We start from the raw sequence: 11,631 nt of genomic DNA on the forward strand, positions 1-11,631 counted from the left end.
AAAATTTTCTTTTTTCCATTATAATGCTTTGAAGTCCTTTAATAGAATTAGCTTTTGCTTTCCTTTGCTCAGCTATTATTCTTGAGAACAAATCTACTTTTCTTTGTTTATCCAAGATGACTGGGTTAGGTGGGGTGGGGAAGAGGCTGGTATTCAATCAACCAAATGTAGTCTTCTTTCCCTGAGTCCTATTTGTAAATGACTGTAAAATCAAGAAGTTGGACTAGATGGTTTCTAAAGTCTCTATCAGTTCTATGAGCTCTTGACCATTACCATTCTACCTAGCCAGTACCAGTACTGGTCCTTGGGGCTGTATGAACTTTATTCCATAACCTGGCATTTTAACTGAATATATAGGCAGATAAGGAAATGAGGTGCTGAAGAGGTGAAATGGAAGCCTTCTTGGGCACACTGGAGCAAGAACCTGGAGACTTGGAACTGTGGAAATAAACTAATCCCCTTACAGGGGATTAGCTGATAAAATTTAAGACATTAATTTACCAAGAGCTATTTGCATTTTGATAGGTTGTCCTAGAAGACTGAAAAGGAATGTAAAGAATTTGAAACTTTAAAGAATGACTCTCCAGAAGAGAAAATTTCAATCTGGTGAGAAATTTCTGGTATGGGAGAGAGCTCTGTGTGTGTGTGTGTGTGTGTGTGTGTGTGTGTGTGTGTGTGGATGGAGACATCAGAAAGGTGATGCCATGACATGCTCAAGAAGTGGATTTGAGGGGCAGCTAGGTGGCACAATGGATAGAGCACTGATCCTGGAGTCAGGAGAACCTGAGTTCAAATCCAGCCTCAGACACTTAATAATTGCCTAGCTGTGTGACCTTGGACAAGTTCACTTAACCCCAATGCCTTAAATAAATAAAATTTTTTTTAAAAGAACTGGATTTGAGTGAGGGGATGGTAAGTCACTAGCCTTACCTTCTCCTCTGGAGCCATCTGAGCCCAGTGCTCAGATAGAAATCAGGGCAACTAGAGATAGTCTTAGATATGAGTTAATCAGGGTTAAGTGACTTAGGTGGTACAGTGGAAAAACCTGAGTTCAAATCCAACTTCAATATTTGTAGGAGAAAGAGGGGGAGGACTTCTGGTGTACCTTAACTGAAACCTGCTCATAAAACTGGCATGGCATGAAAAATGAGACTCCTAAGATTAACTTAAGGACTGAAAAATGGAAATGTATACTTTTCCTTGGATAGCTAAGTGATGCAGTAGATAGAGCACCAATCCTGGAGTCAGGAGGACCTGAATTCAAATCTGGCTTCGACACTTGACACTTATTATCTGTATGACTTTGTTCAGATCACTTAACCCTGATTGCCTCACATTCAAGGCCATTTCCAGACATCTTGACCCATATCTGACCACTGAAATCAGATGCCTCCAGAAAAAAAAAAGTGAGGCTAGTGACTTAGCACAGCACCTCCTCACTCAAATTCACTTCACATGTTTGTCATGGTATCACCTCCCAGATGTCATGGTCCACTTTGGGAATGAAAGACAAAACATCAATATATATTTGCATATATACAAGTTACATATATGTATTTTATATTTTTGAAACAGATTTATGAATTCACTGGTATAGTTAACCATGAGGAAATAGGTCCGCACCTACATGGTTACTTAGAAAAGAGCCTGAGGACACTAAGAGATGAAGTTTTTTGCCAGGGTTATTCAATCATTATGTATCAGAATTGGGATTTGAACCTAGGTCTTCCTTACTGAGATCAGCTTTTAATCCACTACACAATGATACATCATATGCCTCTTGTCCTTCAGTATTGAAGAGGACCACACCAACTAATTGAGTGATTGATGTTAGGAGTTACACAATTATATAAATTATAATGAGAGGTATGTTGAGACATCCTTCTCACTTGCCTTTACCAGAATTTTTCCACCCCATGACCTAATTGATAGGAAACAGACCAAAGATGGTGTGACTATGGCAGGACTCTCTTGACTTTCAAATGATTTCATTTCTTCCAGTATTAGCAAGGCACCATGGCACATAATCACACTGGGAGAGCTCCAGTATGGGATATCTGGCAACAAACTGCAACAACCCAGTACATATCAACCTATCTCTCAATAGACTAATATCAATTTTTGTCTTTCTTCTCAGTCTTTTCTTGATTTTCTTTGATTTCCTCTTCCCAGTCTAGTCTCAAATGTGAAGACTCATTCATCCATCTAGAAAATTATAATGGAGGCTTGTTGGTCCAGTAGAATGAATGCAGGACTTGGAGCCTGGGAGGACCTAAATTGAATTCCTGACTTTGTGACCTAGTCAAGTCACTTAATGTATTAACCTTGCTGGACCTTCATCATCTGCAAAAGAAGAGGATTGGACTATTGGGGGGGGGGGTGGACTAGATGATCTCTAAAGTCCCTTTTAGCTCTTTCTAGATTTTATGATCTATAAATTCTTTGAAAGGTCCTTTTATCTTTCTCTTTTTTGCCCAATAGTGATAGATGGATGACTTCATACCTGATGTCACACCATCACTAAGAGAGTTGCTTTTTAATGACTTACATGTATATTTCCAATTCTTCCTAAATCTAAGTCAGAGGATGTACCAGGGATATGAGGTCATTTGGGGGTTTTTTGGACAAAGATCTTGGAGTAGTTTTCCATGAGGGAACTGAGACAAATGGTATTAAGTGACAGCCCCTAAGATCTGAGTCTAGATTATAACTCATAAAAATGACTCTTCTTGACTCCAGGCTTGGCACTCTATTCATCGTGCCACCTAACTGGTCTGGTTCATAGTAGGTACTGTTGAATTGCTTTCATTTATTCATTCATTCATTTTTCTTTCTATCTCCCTTCCTTCTTTTCTTTCTCTTTAAAATTCTGAACTGAGGTCAAAATGCCTCCATTATGGTTTTCCAGATGAGTGAATGGCTCCTCACATTTAGGATTATAGACTAGGAAGAAAAATCAGGGAAAACCAAGGAAAGTCTAAGATGAAAGACCAAATTTAAATTTAAATTCTGAATATCTCCAAATAAAATGGACATATTCAAATACATAGTATAGCAGAAGAAAAGTGCTGTATGTGAAGCTGAGGCTGTCTATATGGGGTATAGAATGTGTTCAAGAAAGACTAGTACCTCTGATGTGAAGGTGCTGAGCCCTTTTTGGGACTGCTTTTTACCTTTCACATCCACCTAAGCCACATCTCACCCATGGATCCAAGAAATTGTAGCATGCACAGTAGCCACACCTGAGTAAACTGTTTCTGCAAGTGGGCTAAACCAGGTTGAGGTTAACTGAGGGAATCTCAAGTCTACTGGTGGAATGGGTGGATGAGAACACTTACTTCCAATAGCAATGAAGGCAGCATAAGCAGGTATTGTGGAGCACGTAGAGCTTGGTTAGACTCTGAAGTTATCAAAGTCATCCACTGCAGCTAGAGTGATCACCAATTTTCTTGACTCTGTCTTGCCAATGAATCATGATGACTTTGGAAGAGAGAGTAAGGCCAGCAACTTCATGCATCTCTGCCTCACTTAAATCCAATTTATGCACGAATCAAAAAACATCACCCATACTATTTTACCATTCCTATCTCAAAGTTCTGTGGTGACAGACAAGTGATGAAGCATTGGATATACCAGGAGTTGTAGCCTCAACCCTGCATACAGGCCAGCAGCAGTGACATTTGGCAGCCCCCTGGGTGCCTGAGCAGCCCTGTTAAGGATCACATTGCTCACCTCCTGATGTGAGAAAGAGGCTAGAAAAAGTGCTTTAAAAATTGTCTGCTTATCTAACCCTGCCCTAATTACTTCAAGCAGGTGGGAATCTCATCCTGCTATGTAGACACAAAAATGTCTACAAAAACTTCTTCAAAGAAGATTCTACTCCCCATGGAAGTATGAAGTGTGAGCACACTCATAGACAACATAAGATCCAATAGATCTGAAAGACGAACAAATCTTGTTGCAAGAGAACTCACTAGCTACCATCTACAAATAGTGAAACAAGTGACAACAAAGAGTGAAACAAGATTGACAAATGAAGACTACTTAGTGAAGTTGGAGTTGGATACACATTTTTCTGGAGTAGTAGCAGTGAAGTATAGTACAGTGAAACTGGGGTAGCTTTTTTTTTTTTGCAAGGCAAATGGGGTTAAGTGGCTTGCCCAAGGCCACACAGCTAGGTAATTATTAAGTGTCTGAGACCGGATTTGAACCCAGGTACACCTGACTCCAGGGCCAGTGCTTTATCCACTGCACCACCTAGCTGCCCCTGGAGTAGCTTTTGAGATCAAAACTAGTCTAGTCAACAAGCTTGAGTGCCTACCAAAAGGAGTGAAGGACAAGTTCATGACAATGAAATTGCCACTTGCAGGAAAATACCCTACCACCATCATCAGTACCTATGCTTCCACTATGACAAATCCTGATGAAGTCAAAGAAAAATGTTATGAAGACCTGGAGACCCTAATCATCAATGTACCAAAAGAGGACAAGCTTATAATTCTGGATGACTTAAATGCTAAAGTAGGTTCAGACTACCAGACATGGTAGGGAATCCTTGGGAGGAATGGATTTGGAAACAGAAACAGCAATGATCACTTACTGCTGAAGCCTTGTGCATCTCATGACCTCTTCACAAACACTGTCTTCCATTTACTTAAATGCAATAAAACTTCCTAATGCACCTTTGGAGCAAACATTGGTATCTAGTAGACTATGTGATTGTAAGAAGAAGAGATAGACAAAATGTGAAAATGACAAAGGCAATGTGTGGTGCAAAATGATCACAGACTCATACTTTCCAAATTAAATTTTCACATCCAACTGAAGTAGCAGCCCCAAGGAAAAATGAATATAAGAAGAAATTAATGTCAAGAGATTTACAGTTACACAATTGACAAGAGTAGAGCAGGAAAAGAGTGGCCAGCTTTCAGAGAAATGTAGAGCACTGCATATGCTCATTTGGACCAGAACTCTCCCAAACACCAAGACTAGTTTGATGAAAATGATGGGGGAAAAAAAGAGGTTGCTAAATGAAAAAAGAGAACTCTATTGGATTTACCAGCAGGAGAGTTCATCTATTTCTAAGAAGTCAGCATTTTATTCCAACAGTAGTAAAGAACAAGTGAAGCTTGGAGAGATGCAGAACTCTTGGATCAGTAAAAAAGCAGACAAAATTCAATTTTATGCAGAGAGTAACAATCCAAAGTGCTTTTATGATGCCCTGAAGGTTATTTATAGGTCAAAGATCTATGATGCATCTCAACTACTTAATGCTGATGGAGTCACATTGATCAGCAATAGGGACATGATCCTAGAAAGATGGACTCAACACTTCCATAGTGTTCTTAACAGATCATCATCAATCAATGAAGAAATCATTTGCTGTTTACCTCAAATTGAAGACAATTAGTCCTTAGCTGAAGCTCCGATTGAAGAAGAAAAGTCATTAGGTTCCTTTCAAGTGGCAAAGTACCTAGTGCAGAATCTATTCCAGCTGAGACCCAAAAGGTAGGTGGGGGGGTGGGGTTCATTGCTTATCCAAAAGTTGACTAAAATTTTTCAGGTTATATGGCATGAAGAGGTTATTCCCCAGGAATTCAAGGATGTCTCCATTGTTCATCTCTATAAAAGTAAAGGGAATAGATTGTTTCATGTCAATCACAGGGGTGATTCTTTTTTTAGTTATTGCTGGTATGATTCTTGCCAGAGTCTTCTCAATAGGCTGCTCCTTCACCTGGAAGATGGTCACCTCACTGAGAGCCAGTTTGGCAACAGAGGTATGTATACAGCATTCATAAATCTGACCAAGGTCTTTGATACTATCAGTCTTGAGGGTTTGTGGACAAATATGTCAAAATTTGGTTGCCCAGAAAAGTTCATCAGTATTGTACATAAATTTCTTGACAGCATTCATGCCCAGGTTCTGGATAGTGGATGATGTTCTTGAGATTTTCCTGTTGTCAATCGAGTGAAGCAAGGATATGTCCTTGCTCCCAAGCTTGTTAGCATGATGTCTTCAATCATGTTATGAAATGCCTTTACTAAGGATGAACACGGCAAGGTCAGCTGATGATAAATTCTTCAACTTGAAAAGGCTACAAGCCAAGATCAAAATGGAAGGAGTGTTGGTGTATGATCTTCTGTTTGCAGATGATTGTGCACTTAATACAACCTCTGAAGTTGAGATGCAACAAATTATGAATTGATTCTCTGCTGCTTATGCTAATTTTGGCCTAACAATCTATAACAATACGGACACCACACTATCCTTATGTGGAACTATCAATGATAGCAAATGAAGAAGTTTTGAGTATTGTGGATAAGTTCACTTACTTTGGCAGTGTACTTTCCAAGGAAGTATAAATTGATAATGAGATTGACACTCACATTGCCAGAGCTAGCCCAGTATTTGGGAGGCTCTGAAAGAAAATGTGAGAGAGAAGACATATTAGATTGACTACCAAAATGAAGGTCTATAGAGCCAGTGTGCTGACCTCATTTCTCTATGCCTGTGAAACCTGGACAGTCTACCAGCACCATGTCAGGAAACTGAATTTCTTCCATTTAAATTGTCTTAGAAAGATTCTGAAGATCACCTGGCAGGAAAAGATACAAGACACTGAGGTCCTTTCTCAAGCTAAACTGTTAAGTATCCAAACATTACTACAGAGAGTGCAACTACAATGGACTGTGCGTGTTGTTAGAATGCCAAACACATACTTGCCAAAAGGACTGTTTTATGAAGAATTCACACAGGGCAAGTGCTCACAAGGGAGTCAGAAGAAGCAATATTGGGACACCCTAAGGGTGTCTCTTAAGTACTTTAGAATTGATTGTGCAGCATAGGAGACATTGGCACAGGACCACCCAGCATGGTATGCCCTCCTTAGAGAGGGTGCTACAGTTTATGAGGAAGACAGAATTGATGTAGCTCAAAGGAAATGTGAGATACATAAGTTTAGAGTAAGCACCCCAGGGTTCACCTGGATATTTTGTGCCCTACCTATGGTAGAACATTCCAAGCTCACATTGGTCTGATCAGCCACAGTTGGACACTTAATTTATCTCAAAAATAGCCATGTCATTTTGGTCTTCTTCAATAATGAAGGACAAACAACTTTTTTTATCTTTTTAACATATAATAAATTCTTCATGTAACTTCCAAAGGTGTCCAATTTATCTGTGCCTTCCTTCTTTTAAAAAAAAGTTTCAATTTCTCTCTTTTCTTTTTCTTTTTTGTTGTACCATCCCCATCTTCTCTCTCTTCCTCCCATCAATCTTCAACCCCTACTGGGTAAACAAAACAAATTCCTTTACTGGCTTTGTCTGAAAATATCCATCTTATTCTGCATCTTGAGCCTAACACACCTCTCAATAGATAGGCAGCATGCTTTAATGTCTATTGGGTTGAATCTGATCACAGACTTATAATCAACAGGCATTTCTTGAACTGCTCTTTCCAACTCTGAAACAAAATCGCTCCTGTTATATGTGGTGCTATTTATCCATAGTTCATAGTCATAGCTCAAGCGGTTGCACTCTGCACCCTAGAACACAATCTAATTATGTTCCTTATTGTTACTGACATTTTCTGATTATCTATCTAGAGATCTATAAAGTTCAATACAACAATTTGGCAGTGACAATATATGCATGAGAGTTCACAGTCTACGTAGTATTTTTCAATAATCTATTGTCGTCATTCCTAGAAAGCTGTAGATGCTCAATAAATATTAAATAAGCAATATCTATGAACCAGGAAAGTGTTAATTAAGATACTCAAATGAAACTAAACAGTGAAGAATTACTTCTTGTCTAATACAACCAATGGATTACTAAATACTTAGTCAACTCTCAGTTCTTGAAAACTTCCAGATCAACTAGGAAATCTCATTAGAAGTCCTGATTATGCTCTGGAAAAATAAACACCTAATGATCATCTCCTTCCTCTGCTCCTAACTCAATTTACTGGTCTCCTTTCTAGTATCACCTCTGCTTGCTACTTTTTCTCCCTTCCTTTTGTCTTCAAATTATCTCGCTGATTTATTATTCTAATTTATTTTTGAGACCAGATTACTCTATCTTATAGAAACTGGAAGACAGGATACTCACTGATGCCATTGCCAATTATTACAGAAACTTTGACCTGCTCAGTTTTCAACCTTGACTAGTTTCCTATCTTTAAGCAACTTGATGCTTTTCCCACTTGGGATTTCACTATGTTGTTGCCATATTGAGTATGGACCCCCAATTGAATTTTTGTCTAACCTCAGCTCTCCAGTGGCAGATTATGGCCATGCCCCATCATACCCTGTTGTACATGATATTGAACTCAAAGAGCACTAAAGAAGATTTATTCATTTGACTGTGTATGGATCTCCATAGTTGCTTTGCTTTCCCTGGACTCTAATAGATTATAGATTCTCTGACAAGAGCCTTGAGCTCTTTTATGATATTTCCTTATAGTACTCAATACATATAGTGGACTATCAGTATCTGTTATCGACTCTAAAAGCTGTTGCCTGTTTGATTCACATGCCTTTCATTGTGAACTATGACTCAACATTAAAAAGGAGAGCATTTTTAAGCCCAGGTCCTCAGTCTACTGCTAGCCTGGATAAATCCATCAAATGACTGTTTCTTCTTCTATAAATGAGAACATATATGGATCTAGGGACTGTATTATTTTAAATATTTTATTTTTCTATAATTACATGTTAAATTTTTTTATATTTAAAAAAAGTTTTGAGTTCCAAATTTTATCCTTTCTTTCCTTCTCTCCTTGAGTAATTCAATACAGGCTATACATGTAAAGCCTTTCCTTATTAGTCATTTTATACAAGAAGATGAGAGAGAGAGAGAGAGAGAGAGAGAGAGAGAGAGAGAGAGAGAGAGAGAGAGAAAAGAGGAGAGGAGAGGAGAGGAGAGGAGAGGAGAGGAGAGGAGAGGAGGAGAAGGGGAGAAGGAGGAGAAGGAGAAGGAGAAGGAGGAGGAGGAGGAGGAGGAGGAGGAGGAGGAGGAGGAGAAGGAGAAGGAGAAGGAGAAGGAGAAGGAGAAGGAGAAGGAGAAGGAGAAGGAGAAGGAGAGAAAGAAAGAAAGAAAGAAAGAAAGAAAGAAAGAAAGAAAGAAAGAAAGAAAGAAAGACAGAAAGAAAGAAAGGAAGAAAGGAAGGAAGGAAGGAAGGAAGGAAGGAAGGAAGGAAGGAAGGAAGGAAGGAAGGAAGGAAAAGAAAAAAGAAAAAAGAAAGAAGAAATCAAGGAAGGAAGGAGAGAGAGAGAGAGAGAGAGAGAGAGAGAGAGAGAGAGAGAGAGAGAGAGAGAAATAGTGTGCTTCATTCTGCAGTCAGACATCAGTTTTTCTCTGAAGACAGATAGCATGTTTCATCATGAGGAAACATATTTTTAAGCCAAAAAACAACACATGGTTTCACAAAAGCTTTTTTTTCTTCTTCTGAATTTTGTCACCAAAATCAAGACAATTCTGATTTGTATTGGTGTAGTCACCTCAGCATTTTAGGGCTTTACTACTAAAAACCTCATATATAGTGAAAATATGTGTACTGCTGCTATTTTTGCTGAGTAGAGTGGACCTGTGGTTGCCCTATAGCAAAAGTCTTCTAGTCTGGAATTTCCTATCAATCCATCCATCAACACATTTAAATGCTTACTCTGATCCAGACACTGCAAAACACAAGGCTCAAACATGCACAATTACAGCAACTCTGCAACTTGTAGAAAGCTGCCTGAGACACTTCTTGATTTAATATAGAACAGTCAGGATGTATTAGAGGCAGGATTTGAACCTGGCTCTGCACTTCATTTGACTATCCCCCAGACCACTTTAAGCTACTCTGGCTTCTTTCAAGACCTATCTCAATTCCTACCTTCCACCATACAGTCTTTCCCAGTCCCAGCTCCTTCCCCTCCAAGATTTTCTTCCATCTATTTATATCTCAGATGTACATAGTCATTTACATGTTGTCCTGTCCATTAGACTATACACTACAATAAACTGGAGTCTATTTTCTCCTTCCTTTGTAATCCCCAGAGCTTAGCATAGTATTTGGCACATTGTAAGAACTTAACTAATGCTTATTGACTGAATGACAGAACCCAGGTCATCCAGGCTCCAAGGCCAATCCTTGAGCCATTATGACATGGTGCTTTTTGTGTACTAATGCAGGCATATATAATATCAGTAGATAGTTTTCCAGAATAATCTTGGTATTCTCTCAGTCCATGAGTCTTTATCTCCTCTGACACTTTTTGTACTTTTTCATAAATTTTCATAAATCTTTGGAGATTTATATTTTTCTCTAAATGTAGTTAGTATTTACTGTTATTAAAATACTGACATTTCTAGGACATTGATAGGTCATAGAGAAAAGGGAGTTCAATATTTGAAATTGGAACTACTATGAAAAAATATAATTTTTAAATATAAAGGACTTAAAATGAGTAATGAAAAAGAACTGGTGTTTGGTGGCAGTTATATCTAAGGGCAACAACATTCTAAGATTAAATAGTTGGGAAATTTTGGAAAGGATAACACACTGGATATTATGGGGGTTTTCTCACCTATGAATCTTTAGTATTTATAACCTTGTTTCCCTTCTTTTATTCTCCCCATCCTTGTGGAATTCCCAGGCTGCAGGATATCTCCAAATTGTCTTATGATCTCCTTGACTGTTCAAAGTGGTGGCTATCCTTTCAGGAGAATGACCTACTATAAAGACTGAGTATTTTCCTGTGCAGAAATCTATTTCCTTTGGGCAGCAAGCAGGTGGAGCTGCTCCTTTCTTCTCCTTTCTAAAGCTCTTCTCTGACCCCTGTATGAGGACACTCTCATTGGCCAAGGCAACAAAAGGTGCCCAGGACAGCAAGTATGGGCAAGCCAACTTGACAGTGTATGTGGGCATTCTGCTCTGGCAACATTCTCTCCTTCTATTGTTCTCAGCCTGAATGGCTCCAGTGAAAATGTCCTCACCATCACTTTCTAGAAGAGATTGAATGAGGACAAGGGTCAAATAGCACAGTTATGGAGAGGAAAAACATCAACAAAGCAATCAAACAATCAAAAAAGTATCTCTCTCCTTCCATGTTACAAAGTAGTTTCCTGAAGATTGCACTGCAATACATAAGAAACAAATATGTAAATACTGATATCATAATATCAACTTTTATTACCTTCATCTAATTTCCCCTATCTAAAGCACTTTCTTAAAAATTACCTTTTTTAGCATCAAAAGGGCATTTAGTGGCATTTTTGAACATTTCTGTTTGCTTCTTTGCTCATAATGGACAAATAACTCAGACAGAAAGCCCATTAGGAAGGCAGTATGGACTCTTTTCACAATTTGTAGGGTACCAAATGATATTGGTTTTGTCCCTTAGGAGACATTTCAACACCTTCTGGATAGGAATTGTTCTCATTCCCTCTGATTTATAGCTCTAATTTTATCATGATTCATCTTATTTGTGTAATGTAAAAAGGTGGGATGGTGAGAGATGAGAGATGATTTTTGTTCTTCTGTCATATCTCCTGTCATATCCTATCAGATCTCTACCGTGCTCTAATTCCTAAAAGAAGTGGTCAAATTGGACCCCAGGGAGTCTTCAGAATTTCCTTAGG

The sequence above is a fragment of the Macrotis lagotis genome, chromosome X, assembly GCF_037893015.1.
Source record: "Macrotis lagotis isolate mMagLag1 chromosome X, bilby.v1.9.chrom.fasta, whole genome shotgun sequence".
NCBI lineage: Eukaryota > Metazoa > Chordata > Mammalia > Peramelemorphia > Peramelidae > Macrotis > Macrotis lagotis.